This window comes from Zingiber officinale, chromosome 1A, assembly GCF_018446385.1.
Source record: "Zingiber officinale cultivar Zhangliang chromosome 1A, Zo_v1.1, whole genome shotgun sequence".
Lineage (NCBI taxonomy): Eukaryota > Viridiplantae > Streptophyta > Magnoliopsida > Zingiberales > Zingiberaceae > Zingiber > Zingiber officinale.
In genome coordinates, this window is record NC_055987.1 from 107,404,243 (window position 1) to 107,428,148 (window position 23,906).

General features: G+C 39.6%; 1 pseudogene; it reads left to right on the top strand.

Annotated features, from left to right (window-relative positions):
• The first annotated feature begins 3 nt into the window (after positions 1–3).
• On the top strand, positions 4–12,514 carry LOC122001292 (annotated as a pseudogene).
• Positions 12,515–23,906: the final 11,392 nt, after the last annotated feature.

The following is a 23,906-nucleotide window of genomic DNA, read 5'->3' on the forward strand; positions in this document are numbered from 1 at the left end:
TCCATGATAGTTGTGACCGAGCAGCCTCCCTGCTTTTCTGTTCACCATCACAGTTGTACGAGATCATACATTGTGAACTCGACACTGAGAAAACAAAGCCATGAAGGTGCGTCTTCTTCATTTGTTTCAGATTTTCTCTGGGACAATTCATTAGTTTTAGCTAGAAATTTCACACTAAACTTGAAGGTCCGCGACACAAGGTCGCATACCCGCGCTTCTTCTGAGGAAGAAAGCAGGAGTTCCGGTCAAGGAAAGCAGAAAGCGGAGGAAGATGCAAAACAGCAGCAGCAAGCAACTAAGAACAAGAAGGCTAAGGTCGAGGACGGGAACAGCGAATCGACCTCAAAGATCTCCCAGGAATTCCAAGACTTCTGCAAGTCCGCCAGGAAGCATCTCCCGATCGTGGAGATGCGCAGGATACTGGAAGCCAACGAGCAAGATGCTTCTGGTTCCGAGGATGCTGTCGTCCCGAGATGGTAATGGTCAATAATAGCCTCCGGTCATTGAAACGAACTGAATCCAACGAGTTGATCGGTTTAATGTGCAAATAATAGTCAAGACATGGTGTTCTACGGGCCGCTCAAGAAATGCCCGTTGTGCGAAGGGCAGATCGACTGCACAGGGAGCAACTACCAGTGCACAGGAGCCTACAGCGAATGGAGCAGCTGCACCTACACCACCATGGACGCGCCTCGCAAAGATCAGCCTGTAAAGATCCCCGAGGAGATCAGTGACAATTTCGTGAAGGAGGTGATGATAAGTTACATTTAAATTGTTTGCTCAATTCGCTAGAGAAATTAACATGCTCTTATTCGGTTGCTCTGAATCGGAGTTTCAGTGGGTGAAGAGACAAGAATCAAACGCTTATCCTCGCCGGGAGTTGACGTTGGCGGAGAATCCCTTGTCTGGTTTTGTGATTGGGACATCAGGACGGCTTTCTCACGTGACAAAAGGTGAAATCGCTCGTTCCTCGCGCTCCCGCCGCACCCGACTCAAGGCTATCATGAGGGAGGTAAATCACAGCATCCTGAACGAGCATGTGGCAGGTGGAGTGAGTTGCACAGGAACCGAGGATTTATGGCCCGACTACCCTGAGTTTCGACCCAGCGATCTCATGTGACAAGCATCCCACCACATACCAACTCGGATGACCTGTGGGGTCCATCAGGACGGCTTTCTCTTTGCAGCAAAAAGACGAAAACCTCGTCCCCCGGGCCCCCACCGACTGGACTCACGATCATTATGAGGAAGGTAAATCGCAGCACCCGAGCTAACATGGGACGGACCGGGTGGGATACAGGAATAGGAGATTTATTCTCCCGTTGTCACTGAGTTTCGACCCGACTGTCTCATTGCAACAACCTCCGCCCCATGCCATCTCGGATGACCCACGGGGTCATCAGGACGGATTTTTCGAATACATGTAAAAAGGACTCTACTATTTTTCTTGTCTGAGTCTTCAAATTTTTTTGCGATATTAATGGGAAAAACTTTGATATAGCAAACATGGAGGCAAGAGATCCAGAAATATGGGGGACGAGTCTCTTACAATGTTAATGGTATGCCAATGTTTTTAATTGTATCGGTGTATGATCCACACCAAAGATTGACATTGCTGGCTTTCTCTTTTATAGAAATCTCTTGTCTAGTTGTTTCACCTGCTGAGCGCGAAAGAGGCGGCTCAGTTCGAGTAGCGGATGCAATGTGCCATTTCTTAACTTTCTTTCGAACAAGTTCGATATCGGTCTTGGTTTTTAATTTGCGCTTAAATGCGGATTTCTGTTGGTGTCTGAAACAGGGAAAGGGGAATTTCTGTTGTGAGCGAGAAGTGGTTGATCGACAGCATCGAAAAGAAGCAGCCGCTGGACGCCTACGATGTCGTCTCTGATCTCGCCCCCAAAGGGAAGGGAATTCCGTGGGACTAAATGGACCCTAGTGAAGAAGCCATTGAATCTTTGACAGCAGAAGTAGATGCTTTTCATCGTAAATCTATTTCCTCGAGCGATGAAGAAAACTTAGATTCTACTTCACATATCAAGCTTTACGGCAAGCGGTGCGTGTACAAGGACAGTCGATTGCAGGAGCAAGGGGGAACCATACTCGAAAAGGACGGCGTCGTCTACCAGGGGCGGAGCCACCCTTGGGCTAGGGTGGGCTCCAGCCCCACCCAATTAAAACAAAAAAAAAATTTTTTTTTTAGCCCTATGCTAGTATGCTTTCATCAAATTAAACCTATTTTTTTACCTTCATCTCACGCCGCCGCCGTTGCCGCAACAACGTCTGCTTCATCTCACGATACCGCCTCCACAACGACTCCTTCATCTCATGATACCACCTCCACAACGACGCTGCTATAGACCCACAACGATTGCTTCATCTCACGTCGCTGCCTCCACAACGACGTTGCCACAGCCACAGGCCCACAACTACAACACACACAACTCTCTACTTGCCGCGTGACAACCTACGCTAGCACCGACGCCGCTTTCCTTGTCCCATCTCGTACGTGTCCTCCCTTCTCCCTAAATGCGCAAAATATCTGGGAAAGGAATTTGCTCAGAATTTGCTTGTATTGCGTTTTGCAAATTGGTTGTTTTGGGCTCTTTGGGATCGTGATATACATATTGTATTGAGGGAAGATTTTAGAACTGAGGTACAAGAAAGATACTTTGATGAATATGAAATTATTCGAGAATCGATATATCATTTAAAATCATTTGTTGCAGGAATTTTATTTGGTTGCTATAGAGTAACATATTTCAAGTCTGAACATGTTTGGGATGAGAAAGTGAAGCCCCAATCTTACTGCCGAGAACTACAGCCAAATCAAGTAATTGAATTTATTTTAATTAATTAATTAATTAGTTAATTAATTAAAGATAATTTAATTAGATAATTAAATATTAATCAGTTTAATTGATTTATAAGTAATACTTAGTTTAATCCGTTAGATAAAATGATTCGATGACATATAGATTAGATCATTAAGTTGGTTATTTTTATTTATATACTTGGTTATTTTAGTTATTAATGTTTCGATATTAGCAACATATGACTTCGTATTATGTTGTATCTGATTTGTTATTAAGGGATATTTTCTTATTATTGGATAATGATAATTTCTATATTTATTCACTTTAATACAAAAAACTTAAGGAATGAAGAAAAAAAAACTATTAATTCTTTTTTTAAAGCAAAAGAGGAGACATTGACAAGTCAAGGGAATTCTTCATCCAATATTGATATATCAAATTCAAGCGATCAACAATCTAACAAATCTCCTATAACAGATATTGATATCAATTCTCTTGAACCTGATCCAGGATTACGTACTCCGATATGGAAATATCCTGTTAATCAAAGGGATGAAATTAGACGAGCTTATATTAAGATAGGGCCATATCAGCCTATTAAGAATGAGTATCCACCGACCAAATTCGGAAGTCAAAATCGACGATTTCAAAGTCATTGGTTTAAAAAATTTACTTGGTTAGAGTATTCTCCTTCAAAAGATGCTGCATTTTGTTTTCCATGCTTCTTGTTTGATCATAAGCATCCTCGTAATCCTGCATTTACGACGGATGGATTCAAATATTGGAAGCGAGTTAATGATGGTGATAGATGTGCATTTTTGATGCATATAGGATGCAATACTTCACCACATAATAATGCTATGGAACATCTTGATAATTTGATGAATATACCTCGTCATATTGATAAAATGATGAATGTACAATCTTCAAAAGAAAAGCAGAAGAACAGATTGCGGCTTACAGCAACTATTGAAAGCATTCGATGGCTTACTTTACAAGTATGCGCATTTAGAGGGCATGATGAATCTCCATCTTCTAATAATCGTGGAAATTTTATTGAGATGATAAAATTTATGGGAAAAATGAATGAGAATATTGGGGACATCGTCTTAGAGAAAGCTTCAAAAAATGCAAAGTATACTTCACCAGATATTCAGAAAGATATTTTGAATATTTTTGCCAATCAAGTGAGAACTAAGATTCGTAAAGAAATCGGGGATGCAAAATTTTGTATTTTAGTTGATGAAGCAAGAGATACATCTAACAAAGAGCAGATGACTATTGTATTAAGATTTGTGGATATTGATGGTTTTTTACGAGAGCGGTTCTTTGCTATTGTACATGTGACTGACACAACTGCTGGAACACTTAAGAAAAAAAATATCTGATACTCTTGGCTGTTATGACTTGTATATCCACAACATGCGGGGACAAGGATATGATGGTGCTAGCAATATGCGTGGCTCTTGGAATGGATTACAAGCTCTATTCTTGAAAGATTGTTCATGTGCATATTATGTACATTGTTTCACTCATCGACTTCAACTAGCATTAACTGCAACTGCTGAAAAAGAGGTATCCATTTGGTTATTCTTTTCAAAATTGAATTCCATTTGTAATCTCTTTAATGCGTCTCCTAAACGTCATGCTGAGTTACTTTCTGCTCAAAAAGCTGAACTTGCGCATATGGTAACTATTGGTGAACGTGATACTGGTAGAGGATGTAATCAAATTGGAAATTTACTACGGCCTGGAAAGACTCGCTGGAGTTCTAATTTTGACTCAATTTGTAACATGATTGATATGTATAGTTTTGTGATTACCGTATTAGAAAACATGGTGTATGATGGGTCCTCTAACTCCATCCGTGGTGAAGCTAGTGGTTTGCTGATAGCGATGAAGTCTTTTGATTTCATATTCATATTACATTTGATGCAAAAGATAATGGGGTTAACAAATCTACTTTGTCGAGCATTGCAAGAGAAATCTTTAGATATTTTAAATGCAATGGACTATGTTTCAACTGCTAAAACTTTGCTTCAGACTTTGAGAGAAGAAGGATTTGCTATTCTACTTACTTATGTGAAAGAAGTTTGTGCCAAGTATGACATTGAGATACCTCAAATGGAAGCTCGTTATAAATCTGTTACAGGTCGTTCTTGTCAACAAAATGATTCAATCACAGTTGAGCATCACTATCGATTTGATGTATTTACTGCTGCAATAGATTTTCAAGTTGAAGAGCTTAATAGTAGATTCAAGGATGAGGCAGTGGAACTTCTTAAGCTTAGTTGTGCTTTGGAACCTAAAGAAAACTTTAAGCTTTTTAATGTTGATCACATCTATCGACTTGCTGAGAAATTCTATCCTCTTGATTTTGATACACAAGATTTACACCACTTGAGAATGCAATTGGAGCACTATAAGATTGATATTGTTGGCCATGAAAGATTTCAGAATTTATCAACTATTTTTGAATTATGTCGAAGATTAATTGAAACAAACAAATCAGGAAGTTACAATTTGATTGACAGGTAATTTTTTCTCATTTATTAGTTTATATATATTATAATTATATCATTTACTTATATATTGAATACAGTATATTATTTAATTGGCAGGTTGATTCGTCTTGTTTTAACTCTTCCCGTCTCTACAGCAACAATGGAACGAGCATTTTCAGCTATGAAACTTGTTAAAACAGCTCTTCGTAACAAGATGGAAGAAGAGTTTTTAACAGATTCTATGGTCATCTATATTGAACGGGAGTTAGCGGAAACTATTGATAATGATATAATAATTAATGAGTTTGATTCTAAGAAAAATCGAAGAGCACAACTTCAATAATATTTTTATTTTATGCTTTTGAATGTACTGAATATTAAATATTTTATGTCATGTTTTTGAAAAATTAATATTCACATACTTTTATTTGTATTTTTGAATTGATTAATTTTTTATATCAATTATAGTCAGCCCCAGGTATCTTTGAATCCTAGCTACGCCCCTGTCGTCTATAGTTGTGCATTCTCGCAATTCGATCATGGAACTGAGATCAATGAGTAGCTCTCTACCTTGTTGTACTTTGCCATTCGTGAAGCAACATTGCTCTGTAGCATTTCATTTCTCTGTTCTAGGTACTGCATCCTGCAGCTCATACAAGTTCCTAACAAAAACGCGCATCTTTACTACAAGAAGGGCCGAGTCGGAGACGACGCGAGGGCGGATGAGAGAGTCGAGGAATGGAATAGCGTTGATGACGCAATTCAGGAATTCACTCGCCTCTTCGAAGAGGTCACCGGGAATGAGTTCGAGCCGTGGGAAAGGGAGAAGAAGTTCCAGAAGAAGATTCTTAAATTCCACCCGGTTGACATGGTTTCTTTCTCACTCTGCGCACTCCAATCTCGGTACCGTTGATTAAGTTGTTTGTTGGTGCAGGATGATGGTGTTGACGTGAGACACGGAGGGCTCGGTCTCCGGCAGCTTGGCGTGGCCGTCACTCACTGCAAGCTCAAGCCTCTGGTCGCGAATCTGATGAAGGTGCTCTGCAGCCAAGCGATTTACAGGTTGATCTATCAATTGTTTTTATCTCTTCTTGATCTGCAAAGAATTGATATTAAAATCTGATACAGATATGCCTTGATGGAGATGGGTAAAAGAGATAAAACAGAATTATCAAAATTGACCGGATCAAATTACCAAATCAAATCATATTAGTATTTGAATTGTTCTAATAATTCTGTTATAATTATTAGAATAATTCTCAGAATTATTTTTAGAATAATTCTGTTATTTATTAATTGGTCAATTGACCAAGTACGCTTGAACATTATATATTGCATTGTCCTTAGGGCAAAATCAATGAACAATAAGATTAAATTATTACTCTCATCTCTTCCTATTATTCTTCTAACATGGTATCAGAGCCAACATCTTATCCCACCTATTCCCTTCCGCCTCCCTCTTTTTTCTCTAAAATAAATCTCTATTCTTCCACCTCCCTTTTTGCGTCGCCTTTTGCGAGATCTTCCTAGCCCAACCCAACCTCCTCGAACTTGAAGCGCCCATCAAGATCTGCGGTGACTACGTGGATAGAGGAAAGCAAAGTTTGGAAACAACTTCCTTCTGCCACGTTGAGTTCTTGTTTTGGAGAAGCTTAAACAATCTGCCACGTTGAGTTGTTGTGCTTCTCTTTCTCCAAACCAGCAGCATAAGCCTTTTTCTTCCAACCAGCATGCAGCACAGGGGCTTCCTTCCTTTTGTTTATTTTCCAGCGCAAGAAGACATCGCAATAACTTGCTATTCCGGCCAAAGCTGCTGTCGGTTTCTTTGAAGAAGCCAGCACACCTCCGAACTTCCGCCGCTTGCTTGGATCCATAGTTGTCGACCACAATAGAAGCTCCTCTCCTTCGCAATCTGCAGAGTCAACATCGTCTACAGGATAAGTTATTTTTTATTTTAGATGTCAAATATTCGACGATACCAAAGAGGCCAAAAACAAAGTTCAGACCGATGTTAGATTTGTCACATTGTTGGTCATACTGGAAATATATGCCCTAAAAGACTTGATTGGTCTCGGGTAAAATGTCAAATTTGTCTCGGAATTGGACATTTTGGTATTCAATGTCCTAGTCCATTTGACTCAAATTTTATTGGTAGTCCTGCAACCTCAAGAGACCCATTTATTTCACAAATATATCCTAAAGTCCTTTCGTCTGTGCCTACTTGTGGTAAAACCCCAGAGTTTTCATCTACTGATTGGTATATTGACACTGGAGCAACTCATCATGTCACATCTGATTATAATATCCTTACAGATATAATGTCATATTATGGCTCAGATACAGTTCAAGTAGGTGATGGTTAAGGTTTGCAAATTGCTAATCTTGGAAACACATATATTCATTTATCTAATCGAACTTTTCACATGCGCAATGTCTTTCATGTTCCATCTATCACTAAAAATCTACTTTCTACACGTCAGTTTTGTCTTGATAATAATGTCATTTTTGAGTTTCATCATAATCATTATCTTATAAAGGATAGAGGAACAAATACTACTGTGTTTTATGGGAGAATCAAAAATGGCCTCTACTGTCTTCAGAATTCTTCAATCAAAGCTTTTGTTGGTGAACGCACAAATAAATCAGCTTGGCATGCTTGACTTGGTCATCCTTCTCTTCGTATTGTTCAGTCAATCATCAATAGGTATGGTTTACCTACTTCCATTACCTCCTCTCCATCTCATTCATGTAGAGTCTGCATGGAATCCAAAAGTCATAAGCTACCTTTCTCTTCATCTAATCATGTTTCTAATTTTCCACTTGAAATAATCCATTCTGATGTTTGGGGCCCTGCACCTATTTTATCTAATCAAGGTTTCCAATATTATGTTACCTTCATTGATCATTTTAGTAAATATACTTGGCTCTATCCTATGAGAAGGAAATATGATTTATTTGATATATTCTGTAATTTTCAAATTCAAGTTGAACGATCTTTTAATCGTAAAATACTCTCTTTTCATTCTGATTGGGGAGGCGAATATCAAGCTCTCCATCGTCATCTTGTCTCTTGTGGAATTGTTCATCGAGTTTCTTATCCTCACACTCCAGAACAAAATGGCTCTGCTGAGAGAAAACATAGACATATAGTTGAAACTGCCTTAGCTCTTCTTCATCATGCATAGGTTCCGCATAAATTTTGGGATGAAGCTGTTAGCACTGCAGTATATCTCATAAATCGACTTCCTACTCCATTGCTCAATCATAAATGTCATTTTGAAAAACTTTATAATCAAACCCCTGATTACACTTTCCTTCGAATTTTTGGTTGTGCATGTTATCCCTGGTTACGTCCCTATTCTAAACACAAACTTGACTCTCGTTCACTACAATGTGTTTTTCTTGGCTATAGCAATTTGCACCATGGTTATCGTTGCTTGCATATACCAACAGGACGAATTTATATTTCACGACATGTTACTTTTGATGAGTCTCTATTCCCTTTTTCGGTGGCTTCTTCAATCTCTCCTCCAGATACAAGTGACACCTTCTTAATGCCACCTAATATTATCAGAAGTGATGGCATCCTAGGTCCTGCTCCGGAGCTCTCTAATAACTCTCCTATACCATCAGAATCATCTCAGGTTGCTGCTCCAATTTTAGAAGCTTCGCCGATTGCAGATAATATACTCTCTGGTTCTGGATCCTCGGATAATGCAAGTCCGTCATCTACATCACCATGTCAGCCTAATTCCTCGCTGTCATCAACAAGTGATTCAGATGATAATGCTCCTCGTCGCATGCTTCCCATTAGTGATGTTTATGAGCGTTGCCCACCAAATGCAACTCGATATCCCCTTCCACGAGCTCTAGTGGTCTCTTCAAAATCTATTGAACCAACCTGTTTTACACAAGCAAACAAGGATCCAAACTGGCGTAGTGCAATGGCTACAGAATTTGATGCACATGGACTCTAGTTCCGCGCACTCCCTCAATGAATGTTGTGGGCTCTAAATGGGTATTCCGTCTTAAGCATCGAGCTGATGGTTCTCTTGAAAGATACAAAGCTCGACTTGTAGCTAAAGGATTTAGTCAACAACCAGGTATTGACTTTAATGACACTTTTAGCCCAGTCATCAAAATTACATCTGTCAGACTATTATTATCAATAGCTGTTAGTTCTAATTGGCTTGTACGCCAATTGGACATTTCAAATGCATTTCTCTATGGTCATCTTGAGGAAATTGTATTTATGGAGCAACCACCTGGGTTCATTCATCCACAATTTCCATCTCATGTTTGCCAACTCAAGAAATCCTTATATGGTCTTCGACAAGCTCCTCGTGCATGGTTTCATCGACTATCTAATTGGTTACAAGCTCAAGGATTTTCTGGATCAAAGACTGACTCGTCTCTAGTTCACAAATATATTGATGGAAATATGATATTTTTTCTTATTTATGTAGATGACATTCTGATAACCGGCAATGATCACAAGGGTAAAGTCTTCTTAATCAAGAGTTTCCTACTCGAGATTTAGGTATTGCTCGTTTTTTTCTTGGTATTGAGCTTATTCCACATGAGGATGACTATCTTCTCTCTCAGAGCAAATACATTACTGGACTTCTTCAAAGAGCCAAAATGGATGGAGCACGTCCGGTCTCTACACCAATTGCTATAAACAACTCTCCAACTTCATCCTCTCCTGCTCTATCTGATCCACAGATTTATCGAAGTATTGTTGGGGCCTTGCAATATGTCACTATCACACGCCCTGATATTACTTTTGCGGTAAATCGTGCTTGTCAATTCATGCATGCTCCAACTGAACAAAATTGGGATAATGTAAAAAGAATACTTCGCTATCTCAAAGGTACTATTCTACATGGTCTTCTTTTATATCGCCAATCGTCTTGAGATTTACATGCATATAGTGATGCGGATTGGGCAAGTTCTCCTGAAGATGGGCGCTCTACTAGTGGATATGCAATATTTCTTGGATGAAATCTTATCTCATGGAATTCGAAAAAGCAACCTATGGTGTCTCGTTCAAGCACTGAAGCAGAATATAAAGCTATAGCAAATACGACGTCAGAAATTATTTGGCTTCAATCACTTCTCTCCGAACTTCATCTTGCATCAAATATTGCACCAAAAATTTGGTGCGACAATATTGGAGCAACATATCTCTCAGCAAATCCAGTCTTTCATGCTCGTACAAAACATGTGGAAATTGATTTTCATTTTGTTCGTGAACGTGTGGCAACTCAGCAGTTATCCGTCTCTTATATTTCTACTGAAGATCAAATCGCTGATATCTTTACCAAGCCACTATCCAGACAACGCTTCAACAAGTTAGCAAGCAAACTCAACGTCAGAGATCTCCCGTTGAGTTTGTCGGGGGGTAAAAGAGATAAAACAGAATTATCAAAATTGACCGGATCAAATTACCAAATCAAATCATATTAGTATTTGAATTGTTCTAATAATTCTGTTATAATTATTAGAATAATTCTCAGAATTATTCTTAGAATAATTCTCAGAATTATTTTTAGAATAATTCTGTTATTTATTAATTGATCAATTGACCAAGTACGTTTGAACATTATATATTACATTGTCCATAGGACAAATATCAATAAACAATAAGATTAAATTATTACTCTCATCTCTTCCTATTATTCTTCTAACAATGGGATATGACAGCCCTGATCTTCCTATGGGAATGCTTACTGATTTCCACTAGAAAAGAGGTGAGTGAGCCATTGAATTCTCCTCTGCACAATCTTGACGATGATCCTTCCCTTGCAAAATCGAATTGTTTCCTCTTTAGGCGAAGAAGAGCTGCTCAAGTTCAGGGAAGTGATCGAGAAAGCAAGCAAATTATCAAAAGTCGAGGCCAACCTTTTGTGGGATGACTTCAGTTGCAAGTGGTTCACCCTCATGCACTCGACGCGGCCGTATGTCCTCAGGAGCTATCAGGAACTTGCAGATCATGTACAATGAACGACCATGACCAATCTGCCTTAAGGTTATATTTAATGAGACAGGTTGTGATGGAAAATTTTGCAGGTTGCTGCGGGGTTCGAAGGGATAAGGGATATTAATGTTGCCTCCCGCCTCATCGGAGGTGTGTTTGACTGTGCGACGGTCGATGATCCGCTTTCCGACCAATACAGCAAGCTCGGTTGCTCGATCACGTCGGTGGAGAGGGAATCGGAGGAGTAAGAGATGATCGTCAAGTATCTCCAGACCACTTACGAGCCGGTGAAGGTCGGCGAAGTGGTGAGTGTTATATCTGTGTTCCGCCGTGATCAGTCTCATAAACATAAAACCAATTATGCTGCTTTGTAGGCTTATGGCATGGCTGTAGAGAACGTATTCGCCATTCAGTCAAGTGCCGGCCCTTCCTACGAAGAGATAAAAACACTGCCAAACAAGATTCTATTATGGTGTGGTATGTTTGTTTATCTCAACAATTCACGTCGATGTGTTTACAAGCAATACTCACTGTCAATCCTGAATCATTCAGGTACCACAACTTCAAATTTGCTTAGGCACTTGCACAAGGGACTTCTACCGGCAGTGTGTCAAATTCCAGTACCCGGCTACATGGTAAGTCATAATTACTAGCCAATTTCAGTTTTGATTCGATACCTGCCGTCTATTGTTTTTTAACTCATCAGTTTGGAAGAGCGATCGTGTGCTCGGACGCATCCGCAGAGGCTGCTAGATATGGATTCACGGCAGTCGATCGACCGGACGGCTTCCTATTCTTAGGCATCGTCTCTCTCGGAGAGAAGATCACCGAGATCTCTACCGTGCCTGAAGACACGAGAAAGATGGAGGAGGAGAAGGTGAGCGTCAAAGGTCTCGGAAAGAAGCGACCGGAGGAGTCGGGGCACTTCCAGTGGGGCGACGAGATAAAGGTGCCCTGTGGACGGTTGGTGGCGTCGGAGCACAGAGATAGCCCGCTGGAGTTCAACGAGTACGCTGTTTATGATCCGAAACAGGTACGTATGCAGTTTCGGTTGGTGCACGGGGGCTAAATTTTGTTTCGTGGTTTTGTGGAATAATGTGTTGCAGGTGTGCATGAGATTTCTGGTAGCGGTGAAGTATGAAGAACAGAACATGGCAGTGGATGTCTCAGAGGAATGTTTTGTTTGTCGTTTATTTAGGACTTCTGCGGTTGCATGAGAGGGTCCATTTTGGTAAACAGATACTGGGGACTCTTTACTGTATACAATATTTTTGTTGTGAACAAGTTGAATCACTTTGTGTGTGTGTAAATAGATGCTAGTTGTTGTTTATCCTTTTAGTCCCTCAAAGGGGTATTTGAGTTCCATGATCTCCTGGGATTTGTAATTAGGTTGTAGGTTGGGTGTGGCTCTCTCTCTCTCTGAGAGTTCCATTGCCTTGCTTGGACTCCTATTGGTGACTTGGCAATAATATATAAATATTGCTAAGTTATCAAAACACAACCACTTAAATCTAGCTGGATTTGAATGGCTCGAGTTTAACACGCTCCAATCGTTACAATTTTAAATGGGCTGTTTTTGTTATCCGGACATGTCGCATTCCCATCGAATATATAGAAGAATCTATTATTTTTTTCACTATCAAGAAATCCTATATTATCAAATCATATATTTTTGTTTATTTTTATTTTTATTTTTAATATTATAATTTTCATTTAATATTGTTTATTTTTGTTTTTATTTTTAATATTATAATATTCATTTAATATTTTTATGAGTCCCATTCATATTCTAAATTTCGAGAAGAAAATAAAAAATCTCAAATGTTCAAACTTTTTGTTTAATTTTTTTATTTTCCAAACATCTTCTAAAACTTTCTTACGATTTTTGCCAACTACAATTCCCAAGACTAGTCATTATAATTGGATTAGGACCTTTTCAATAGTTAGTGTTCTACCAAAGTTTTTTTAGGGTATTATAAATACGTTAATATTTTAAAAACATATAGATCTAAATAATTTTTGTATAATCTAATTTAAAACATATAACTATATGACTACATACATATTATATTATCTCAAGATAAAAAATAACTTTAAAATTTCACTATCTCAAGATAAAAAATAACTTTAAAATTTCACTACTCTTTTGAAGTATAAACTTTAAACCCCACACTCATAATGATTAGAAGTTTTTTTTTTTCAGGTTTTTTATTTTATAAACTTCTTCAAAAACTTTGTATTGGAGATGCTCTTAGGGCATATTCAATAGTTAATCTCTCAATAAAATTTTTTATAGCTTCTAATATGTCACATCAATATCACATCAAAAGTAAAAAAATTACTATCCTCTTCACAATTAAAAAATCTTCGTACAATTTTTTTTATGGATCCTATATTATCCCTCACATATCTTTATTTATTAATTTTTTATTTAATATCCCTATATAATTTTTATTAAATATTTTAATTAATTATGATCTTTAATTTAATTTATTTATAATTTTTAATTTAACTATAATTTAATTAAATTTATAATTTTCATTTATTATTTAATTAAGTAATGAATTTTAATTTAATTATAGTCATATATATATATATATTTTAATTTATCAAATATATTTATTTTAAAAGGGGTACAACTTTTAACCAATAATGAAATCAAATATTATAATTAAATGGTTCATAAAAGAAAAAACTTGATCATCTATTTATAGTAAAAACTTAAAAAATATTAAGGGAGTACAACTTTTAACCAATAATGAAATCAAATATTATAATTAAATGGTTCATAAAAGAAAAAACTTGATCATCTATTTATAGTAAAAATTTAAAAAATAAAATAAAATAAATATATTAATGTAAATATATTAGCAATGGTTAATAGCCGAAATAGTAAAATAATTAAACTCCACCCACACTGACGTTGCAAATTGAAGCCCACCCACCGTTGCAAAGCAACGGCTAAAATAATTAAAATAATTTATTTTTTAAATTATTTTAAATGGTCAAGCAAGTAATATTTATTGACTCCACCTTTCAGAAAAAATAAAATAATTTTTAAAAATTGAATTTGTTCTTAAATTAAAATCCTAGACCTCATTTTCACGGGATCGAATTCTTTGGATCGTAAAATTTTATCCATAAGTGAAATTTTATGAACCCCACCTATTATACTGGTACAGTTTATATAATCTTATCTATTAACAACCTCTCATTCAAAAACAGACTAAGAATTACAATCCAGCTACATCTTCACAATCATTCAAACTTTTTTAATTTTATAAACCTTGTAAAAGGTTTGCATAGGAGATGCTCAACCTCTGTTTCCTTCACGTACCTCAACAAAGATTCTTCCATTTCCTGCGGATGGACTCGATCACCTCAGCTAGCCTTTCCGTGGGAATGAAGACAAGATTACCAACTTAAATCTGACGGCCATGAAGCTAATTTTTATTTAAAATTACTGAATTTTGCTGAACTAACCTATTTGATTACTTTTAAAGTCAATATTTTGTTTGAATATTCATGAGCTAATAGCTCACTAGCCGAATTTTAAATCGAATTCTATCTATTTTCATTTTGAATTATAATTTAATTCTGTTGGAATTAATGTTCCAATAATTTAAAACCAACTCAAGTTTGAATTTTATTGAGTTTGAATTTGGTTCTGGATCGAGTTAAAATTATTTGTATTTTTAACTTTGAATAAATTCAAAAAATTCATGTATTTTTCAAACTCTTTTGATCATATTCAAAGGCGTGAAGTTAGAAGCTAAGGATATAAGTAACTTTATTGACTGGGCCGTTGATAGTCTTCGCTTTTCTTTGCAAAACAAAACTAACTAGGGAAGGATCCTTGACGTTGGCCCTCCGACGTTCAAGTAGAAGTGAATAGTGGGAAGAGAAATTGAGTAGAATGATTATATTACTAGAGATGAATCCTCCCTTTTTTTTATACATTTCTTCGTGACTCTTCATCTTCCCCTATTTAATGCTATTAATTATCAACAGAGACAACTTTGTTTTGGCTTCCCATATTCATGGAACCAGCATTAATTGCCAGCAGAAGACTATTTTGTCTTGATTTCTTTGCATTTATGATAGATGGAATGTTTCTCTTCCTCTTTTGTACGATGTCATATCCAGCGTTGGACGGGTGGCCCGATCGGACTGTTCCAAGATGACTAGACACTGGTTCACTCGATCGTCCGACCGGACAGTGGTTCATCTGATCGGACGGTGTAGCCATCTTCTGCTCGGATTATGCGAGCGAGGCCTGCTTAGCCCTAGTGTTGACCGCCTTGACTTTAACCTACACCGTGACTATTGACCTGTGCCACGTAAGCTCTCATCTTCACATCACAAGCGTTTCCCTCAAGTCTAGTCGAAGGAGGTTGCAGGTCCGATTGACTGGACAACTGGTTCCCTTGGTGATTTCCTCGTCTGATCGGACTGTGTTCAGTCCCTAGTCTTTGATCGGCGCATCAACCAACGTCGTTCGGCTTTGTTGTGTCTAACTAGGGCAGATGGATGGTCAGCCCTGTGCATACGTCCCTTATGCCGATCGGGACGATGAGCATCAATACTTCAGAGGATGTCACGCCCCAGAGGAGTCCCTGTCCGAAGAAATTTCGACAACATCTCCCCTGTACGGCGGACAATCTGAAACTTTCTACATATTTCCATACCTTAGCCACATGCGGCTGGAATAATAACAATAAATATAACACAACCACACAAACATCCACGCAGTTATATATAATCAAACAAAGCAGTAATACTCTGACTCAAAAACCACCCTACTTAACTACACTCGTAAAACTCAAATCCGACGAAACTCACCTCTTATGCCGACCCGGCAGGCATGTAGTAGAATAAGACCAAATAAAATCCATCGACATCACAATAATAAATACAACGTCCAAGTATCAAACAAATCAAGTCTAAACATAGACAAACGAGAAGAAAACTCAAAAGTCAATTAATCCTCGAGGTCTGCAGGGGATCTAACACTACGTGCAGTGGGGACTAGCGACTGGAACTCCCTCCTGACAGCATCAACCTGAAAATAACAACAATGGAGGCGGGGTGAGTCCAACACTCAGCAGGTACAATTGATATGCAAAGTAAAGAAATAACACCTAGCACTAATCATGCGTACAGTCTCCTGATAAAAATAAGGATAAATGCAAAACGAAGTAGATAGGAGAGAATCTGTACTAACCAGGACCCGGTATAAGGACAAACAATCCGAAAGGTATAGAAGACCTGTATGCATGTCAAACATAGGTATCTAAACAATATGCAGCATATAAATGCAACAAGCACAAACACAAGCAATACATGCATCATGCATATGATGCCAATGTCATGGTCACCCCTGACGCCAGTCAGCCAACTCACAACAAAAGTGGGACCAAGTGGGTAGGGCTGTGACAACCGTGCACTCAGCAACACTACTCCTGATGAGTGATCGAGTGGACGGGATGCTGTCGGAGTACATACGTACTCCTACCCTAAATCATAAATGGGGGAGCGCAATGCTCTCATCTCCCGGTACACTATGACGGGGAGGAATCTCTAACGTGCTACACGCTGCGTCACACTACCCATGAGCGGATCAACGGAGCACCGGAAGAGTCAAACTGACGTGCTACCACGCTGTGTCACGTTACCCATGAGCGTCACAACGGAGCACCGAACAGTGATGAAAACTGGCAAAGTGCTCGACAATAATGGAGCAATCTCTCACACAGCATGCAATCATGCGAATGGTGCATGTCACTAAGCAAGGTAATATGCTAAATCAACCTCTGGACATATAACAATGGGCACCATAGTGAATAGATCAAAACAAGATATACTGATCAATAAGGTATCAAACCTAGGTCCTGAACATGTGAAACATGGTTATATCACTACCCATGAGCATGATAGATCGGGTACAAGATCAATACGAGATACAAACAAACAATCAATCAAACAGGTAACATGTATTGGGCAGTGATTAACCGAAACAAATAGGAAACACAATTAATGCAACATATTATTTTCTTTACTAAGCATATCAAAGACAATAAGTCAAAAGTACTCGCCTCCGATAAAAGAAAGGTCCAATACCGACTCCGAGATACTCGTCTCGCGTCAAAGTCCTGCGGTATCAAACAAAATGTCTATTTTAGCTAATTCTATAATATAACAATTAGCCAAACTAATTTCTAATCCCACTAAACAATTAGGGTTAATTTCATTAACCCTAATTACACAATTAAATAAATTCTAAACCTAAGTTAGCAATTATTGCTAACTCAACTAGCAATCATCTACAACGAAAAATCAAATTCCTCCACAATACCTCAACCACAGTCATTGTGGGTCAATAGCAAAGATCGTTGTTGATGGACCTAGAGTGGCTGCTGGACTAAAGGTCCTCCACAGCTAAGACCTCCTGTTGAAACTTCACTGCTGGAATTCAAGAAAAGGTTCACTGATCAAACCAGACAACCAACATCCAAAATTAGTGAACAGATGAACTCCAAAGAAAGAATACCACTAAAATCCCGCAACACAACACAATCTCCCTTACCTCTTCGTTCACAGCTAGGGCAGATAACAATGAAGACAGAACCACTGTGAAAAGCAAAACTAGGGCACGACACTGGTGAGGAATGTTAGGATCGACGATCGCGGCTAGAGAGGGGGGTGTGAATAGCCGACCCCAAATTCTTCGTTTCTTCCTACAATTAGGGTTAGCGCAGCGGAAATAAAACAATAGAAACGAAACGAAGATGATCAAACCTTAGACGCAGCGATGTAACGAGGTTCGGAGATGAGACTCCTACTCCTCGGCGTGTCCGTAAGGTGTACGAAGCCTATCAATCCGTCGGTGGATGAGACCCCGGATAACCGGCTAAGATGAACTCCTTCTGGGTGGAGAAACCTCGCCACAATCTCTTTGCAACAACAATAAGGAGTACAACAATAGAGAAAGCAAATAAGAAGAATATGAATGTACAAACACTACCAAGTTTTCTTGCCTTCTCGTTGTCGACTGAAGTCCGTTGATGAAGCAACAACTTCACAGATTCAAGCACAGCAGCTAGACAACCAGCCGACGGAAGCTCACACGAAGCTTCAGCAATGGGGAGCTCAACAAAGCTCAGATCGCAGGAGCAAGAACCAGGAAAAGAACTACAGTAGAGACCCTCGACCTCGGTATATATCCTGCGAAGAAGAAGACACATAAACTAGCCGTTGTGTCGCAACGGCTAGACTCGGATCGATCAGCACACCGATCGGTCTAGACCCTCCGATCGGCTTTGGGACCGATCAGACCTATCTTGATCGGTCCCGCATCGATCAGCACACTTCCGCAGAGTTTCCGAACTCTGCAGGTTCTCGATCGGTCCCGGACCGATCAGTTATGTCGATCGGCCCTGATCGATCAAGAAGCTCACGAGGCATCGATCGCTTCGATCGGTCTCCGCACCGATCAAGAACCCATATCACCGGATCGGTCACTGATCGATCCAGGTCTTGGTTTTTGCCCAAACCAAGTCCAAACCAATATCTGGTCAACCTTGACCTATTGGTACATCATGCTTAGCATCCGGTCACTCCCTTGACCTGCTAAGACTCCCCACCAAGTGTCCGGTCAATCCCTTTGACCCACTTGGACTTTTCTCTTCGTGTCAAGTATCCAGTCACTCCCTTGACCTACTTGACCTTCTCAACACCAGATGTCCGATCACCCTTGATCCATCTGGATTTTTTCTTGCCCGGCTTCACTCACCAGGACTTTCACCTAGCTTCACTCACTAGGGTTTTCACCTGGCTTCACTCACCAAGATTTCCAATCTGCCCGGCTTCACTCACCAGGACTTCCCAACTGTCTGGCTTCACTCACCAGGACTTCCCAACTACCTAGCTTCACTTACTAGGACTTTCCGACTGCCTGATTTCACTCACCAGGACTTCCACCTAGCTTCACTCACTAGGATTTTCACCTGGCTTCACTCACCAGGATTTCCCAACTGCCTGGCTTCACTCACCAGGACTTTCCCGTCTGCTTGGCTTCACTCACCAGGTCTTTCCACATCCGGTCCAGAGAACGAGCTACCGAGCCCTCTCTGACCACAGTTCGGAGAACGAGCTACTGAGCCCTCTCCGACTTCCATCCGGTCCAGAGAACGAGCTCCCGAGCCCTCTCTGACCACAGTCCGGAGAACGAGCTACCGAGCCCTCTCCGACTTCCCATGTGCCAAGCTTCCATACTTGGACTTCTCCGTGCCAAGTCTCCATACTTGGACTTTTCCCGTGCCAAGCTCCCTGCTTGGACTTTTCACCATGCCAAAACTCCCTGCTTGGACTTTTCCCATGCCAAGCTCCCTGCTTGGACTTTTCCCGTGCCAAGCTCCCTGCTTGGACTTTTCCGAATCAGGTCAACTCTCCTCGGGTCAACAAGGTCAACCTTGACCACGGGTTGCGCCAACAATCTCCCATCAAAATGCAACTCTTTTGTTCTTGTCAAACATCAAAATACAACTCAAGTCAGGTCAATTCGAGTCGGGGTCAACCAGGTCAACCTTGACCTAAGGTTGCACCAACAATCTCCCCCTTTTTGATGTTTGACAATACCTTTAAGTTAGGCTAATCCAATAGCCTCAACTTTCCTCATGCCACTAGGTAATGAAACATAAGTTACAACCTTACATTCTCCTTCTAAGAAGGCAACCTCCTTCTTAGATAATGAAGGCCTAACCTAACCCCTTCATTCTCCCCCTATTGGCACACATCAACAAACTCTCCCCCTGAAGAGTAAGTTATCGTTGTTCACAACTTCACTCGTCATGATCAACAAACTCTCCCACTAATTCCAATGTTCTTCCTTGAACATTCCCTAGACATTCTTCTCCTTTTTGACACACATCAAAAGGAGTGAATCAAGGTCAAGAGTTTCTTCCTAATGAAAGTCCCATACCTTTCATTGAAACCCTTAATTTCCCCCTTGATACTAAATTCAATAATCAACTTAGTGATTATCCCATATCACTCATGTCTTTAGGAGTAAAAACTCTCCCTAAAAGTCAACTCCCCCTTGACTAATAGGTAAAACTCCCCCTAAAGGTCAACTCCCCCTTGACCATTGCACCAACAATGTCTTGGAGAGTTTCAACCCTTTAGAAGTCCAAAACACCACTTCCATAGCTGCAATTTCAGACAAACAGTCGAAATTCAGCAGGTTGGCACGCCCTGATCGGTCACCAGACCGATCAGCCTTTACTGGATCGGTCACCAGACCGATCCACATTCTCCTGGATCGGTCCTAGTGACCGATCCACACAGACCTGGACCGATCAGAATCCTCTCTGATCGGTCCACAAGTCTGATATCAGAATTTCTGATTTTCCTCCCGAAATTCAGAAACTCCTAGAAAATTCCAAAAATTGTAAAGTTTTGAGGATACATTCCTCATAACATATACTATCATGAAAAAATAGTTTTCTATGAAAATAAGTTCCATTTTCAAATCTTGATACAAAGTTCAAAAGTCTTTGAAATAGCTCAAAGTTAACTCATCTTTGTATCACTTTGCTCAATGATGAATGCTATCACTAGAAAAGCTTCATCAAGGTTTTTCAAATTAATTTTGAAATGATTTTAAACCCTTTAATTTGGGACCTCAATCTTTGGGCTAAATGTACATGATTTGTACATAAGCTTTCCCTATGATCCCCAAATTTGAATTAGGCTCATCTAGGTACAAGAACTATGCACCTTGTTCCTAACTCATCATCTTAATATCTCACACACATCTAAGGTGTATCAAACACATCCAAGTCAATTTTGATATGAGATATGGGTTTAGGTTATCTTAACTAGGTTCTCATGCATTTTCTAAACACCAAATCGATCTCCATATCAAATTGTGTTTTAGTCCTTACATCAATTTCATTGATTATAGATGCAAGAGATGATGACATGGCATATAATGATATCATAAATAAAAACATGTGCCAATGTCATGATGTCATGGCATAAAGTATGAAACTTAAATTAGGCATGACATATAGATAACCTAAGCATTATCATGACATTTCAAATGATCATAAAATAAATATGATGTCATGACATGGCATATGGCAAACAATATATGACAAATAACATATAAAGGTATAGGAAATACCTAATTCTAGCCTTAGTTGTCATTTTTGATAATTTTGATCATTTTGCCATAGGTTTTATATTCCTAAGTGTAATAGATCTAAAATCATATCCTCAAGACTTTTAGATCACTATGTGCCAACTAGATTGACTCTAGAAAACTCCTCAAATGTGGTTGGCACATCCTAATCACCTTAGGAACAATTTTTCACTTCATTTTCAAGGCTTGATTACACCTTGAAAATTCCTAAAGTGCCACCTTTTGCCATGATTAGGTTAACTACCTATTCAAGTAAGGTTGGCACACCCTAACTCATCTAGCGTGATGAAATCACGCTCCTAGGAACCCAATACCTATTGGAGCTCATTGGGTTCACTAAATATTCACTAGGGATGACTTCCCTAGCAACCCTCCTAATGACCCTCCTAGGCTTTAAAGCCTTGGTCATTTGGGACTCATCAAGATCCACTCTAGGGGTGACTCCCCTTGTGACCTTGGTGATGGTCTTCCTAGCCCTAGATTTTGTTCCATAATCGAATGGAACATTGTGATAAGTGGGCTTGACCACTTGGGACTTAGGTTTGTGACCCAAACCTTTCTTGTCCTTGGACATTGGTTTTTGACCCTTAAACCCTAGAGATGACTTCTCCAAGTTCTTAAGAGCCTTTTCCAAAGTATCAAGTCTTGACCTCAAGACTTGATTCTTCTTCTCTAATACCTCAATTTTTAATTTGTCATTGTTCTTTGAGGTACTCCTAGGCATATGTCTAGTAGTTTTGGGATTCCTATCTAGGTTTCCCTTAACCTTAGATGAGTTAATCCTAGGGTTGACATTTCTAGAGTTGTCCTTATTCAAGCTAACATGTTTAGCACCTAAGCACATATATTGATTCCGATAATTAACTTGCTTATCACTATTAGCAATTGCAATAAAATTACTAGCATGTGTCTTATTAGAATTGCAATAATGAGCCTTAAAGGTTACCTTAGGGTTTGCCTTAGCTCCCCCTATCGATGTGCTTGGTTTCTTGTCCTTGTGAGGTTGCCTCCCCCTTGGACATTGGCTCCTATAGTGTCCCTTTTGCTTGCATTGGAAGCACACCACGTGCTCCTTGCCCTTGCGTATCGGGACTCCGGCTTCCTTGACCTTTGGCGCCGGTGGAGTCTTCCTAATCCTCTTTGGACATTTACTCTTGTAATGTCCAAATTCCCTACACTCAAAGCACATTATGTGTAATTTGCTAGAAACTAAATGACTTGAGTTACCTAGAGTTGAGGATGGATGAACGCTCTCTCCTTCATCCCTTCCGGAGGTAGAAGCTTCTTCTTCTTGCTCCGAACTTGAAGAAGAACTCTCCTCCTCTTCTTCTTTAGATGTTGAGTGACCCTCAACTTCTAAATCCATTCCTCCATGAAGTGAGCTACTTGGCTCACTTGACTCCTCTTTATGACTTGAAGTGGAGTTCTCCTCATGGAACTTTGCCAAGTTGTTCCACAACTCCTTGGCATCGTTATATCCAACTATCCTACATAAAACATCATTAGGTAAAGAAAATTCAAAAATTTTCAATACCTCATCGTTGACTAGGGATTGGTGGACTTGTTCCTTGGTCCACTCCTTCTCTAGGGTTTCTCCTTTCTTGTCCATCGGAGGCTTGAAACCTAATTGAACACAACTCCAATTTTCAAGGTTAGTCATAAGAAAGTACTTCATTCTTACCTTCCAAAACGCGAAGTCGTCGCGATCGTAGAAGGGTGGAATCGTGACATCTTCTCCAAATAGATCCATTCTCTAGCTCTTGAGCTCCCCCGGGTGTTGATCCAACGAAGAGCGACCTCGCTCTGATACCACTTGTTAGGATCGACGATCGCGGCTAGAGAGGGGGTGTGAATAGCCGACCCCAAATTTTTCGTTTCTTCCTACAATTAGGGTTAGCGCAGCGGAAATAAAACAATAGAAACGAAACGAAGATGATCAAACCTTAGACGCAGCGATGTAACGAGGTTCGGAGATGAGACTCCTACTCCTCGGCGTGTCCGTAAGGTGGACGAAGCCTATCAATCCGTCGGTGGATGAGACCCCGGATAACCGGCTAAGATGAACTCCTTCTGGGTGGAGAAACCTCGCCACAATCTCTTTGCAACAGCAATAAGGAGTACAACAATAGAGAAAGCAAATAAGAAGAATATGAATGTACAAACACTACCAAGTTTTCTTGCCTTCTCGTTGTCGACTGAAGTCCGTTGATGAAGCAACAACTTCACGGATTCAAGCACAGTAGCTAGACAACTAGCCGACGGAAGCTCACACGAAGCTTCAGCAATGGGGAGCTCAACAAAGCTCAGATCGCAGGAGCAAGAACCAGGAAAAGAACTACAGTAGAGACCCTCGACCTCGGTATATATCCTGCGAAGAAGAAGACATAAACCAGCCGCAGTGTCGC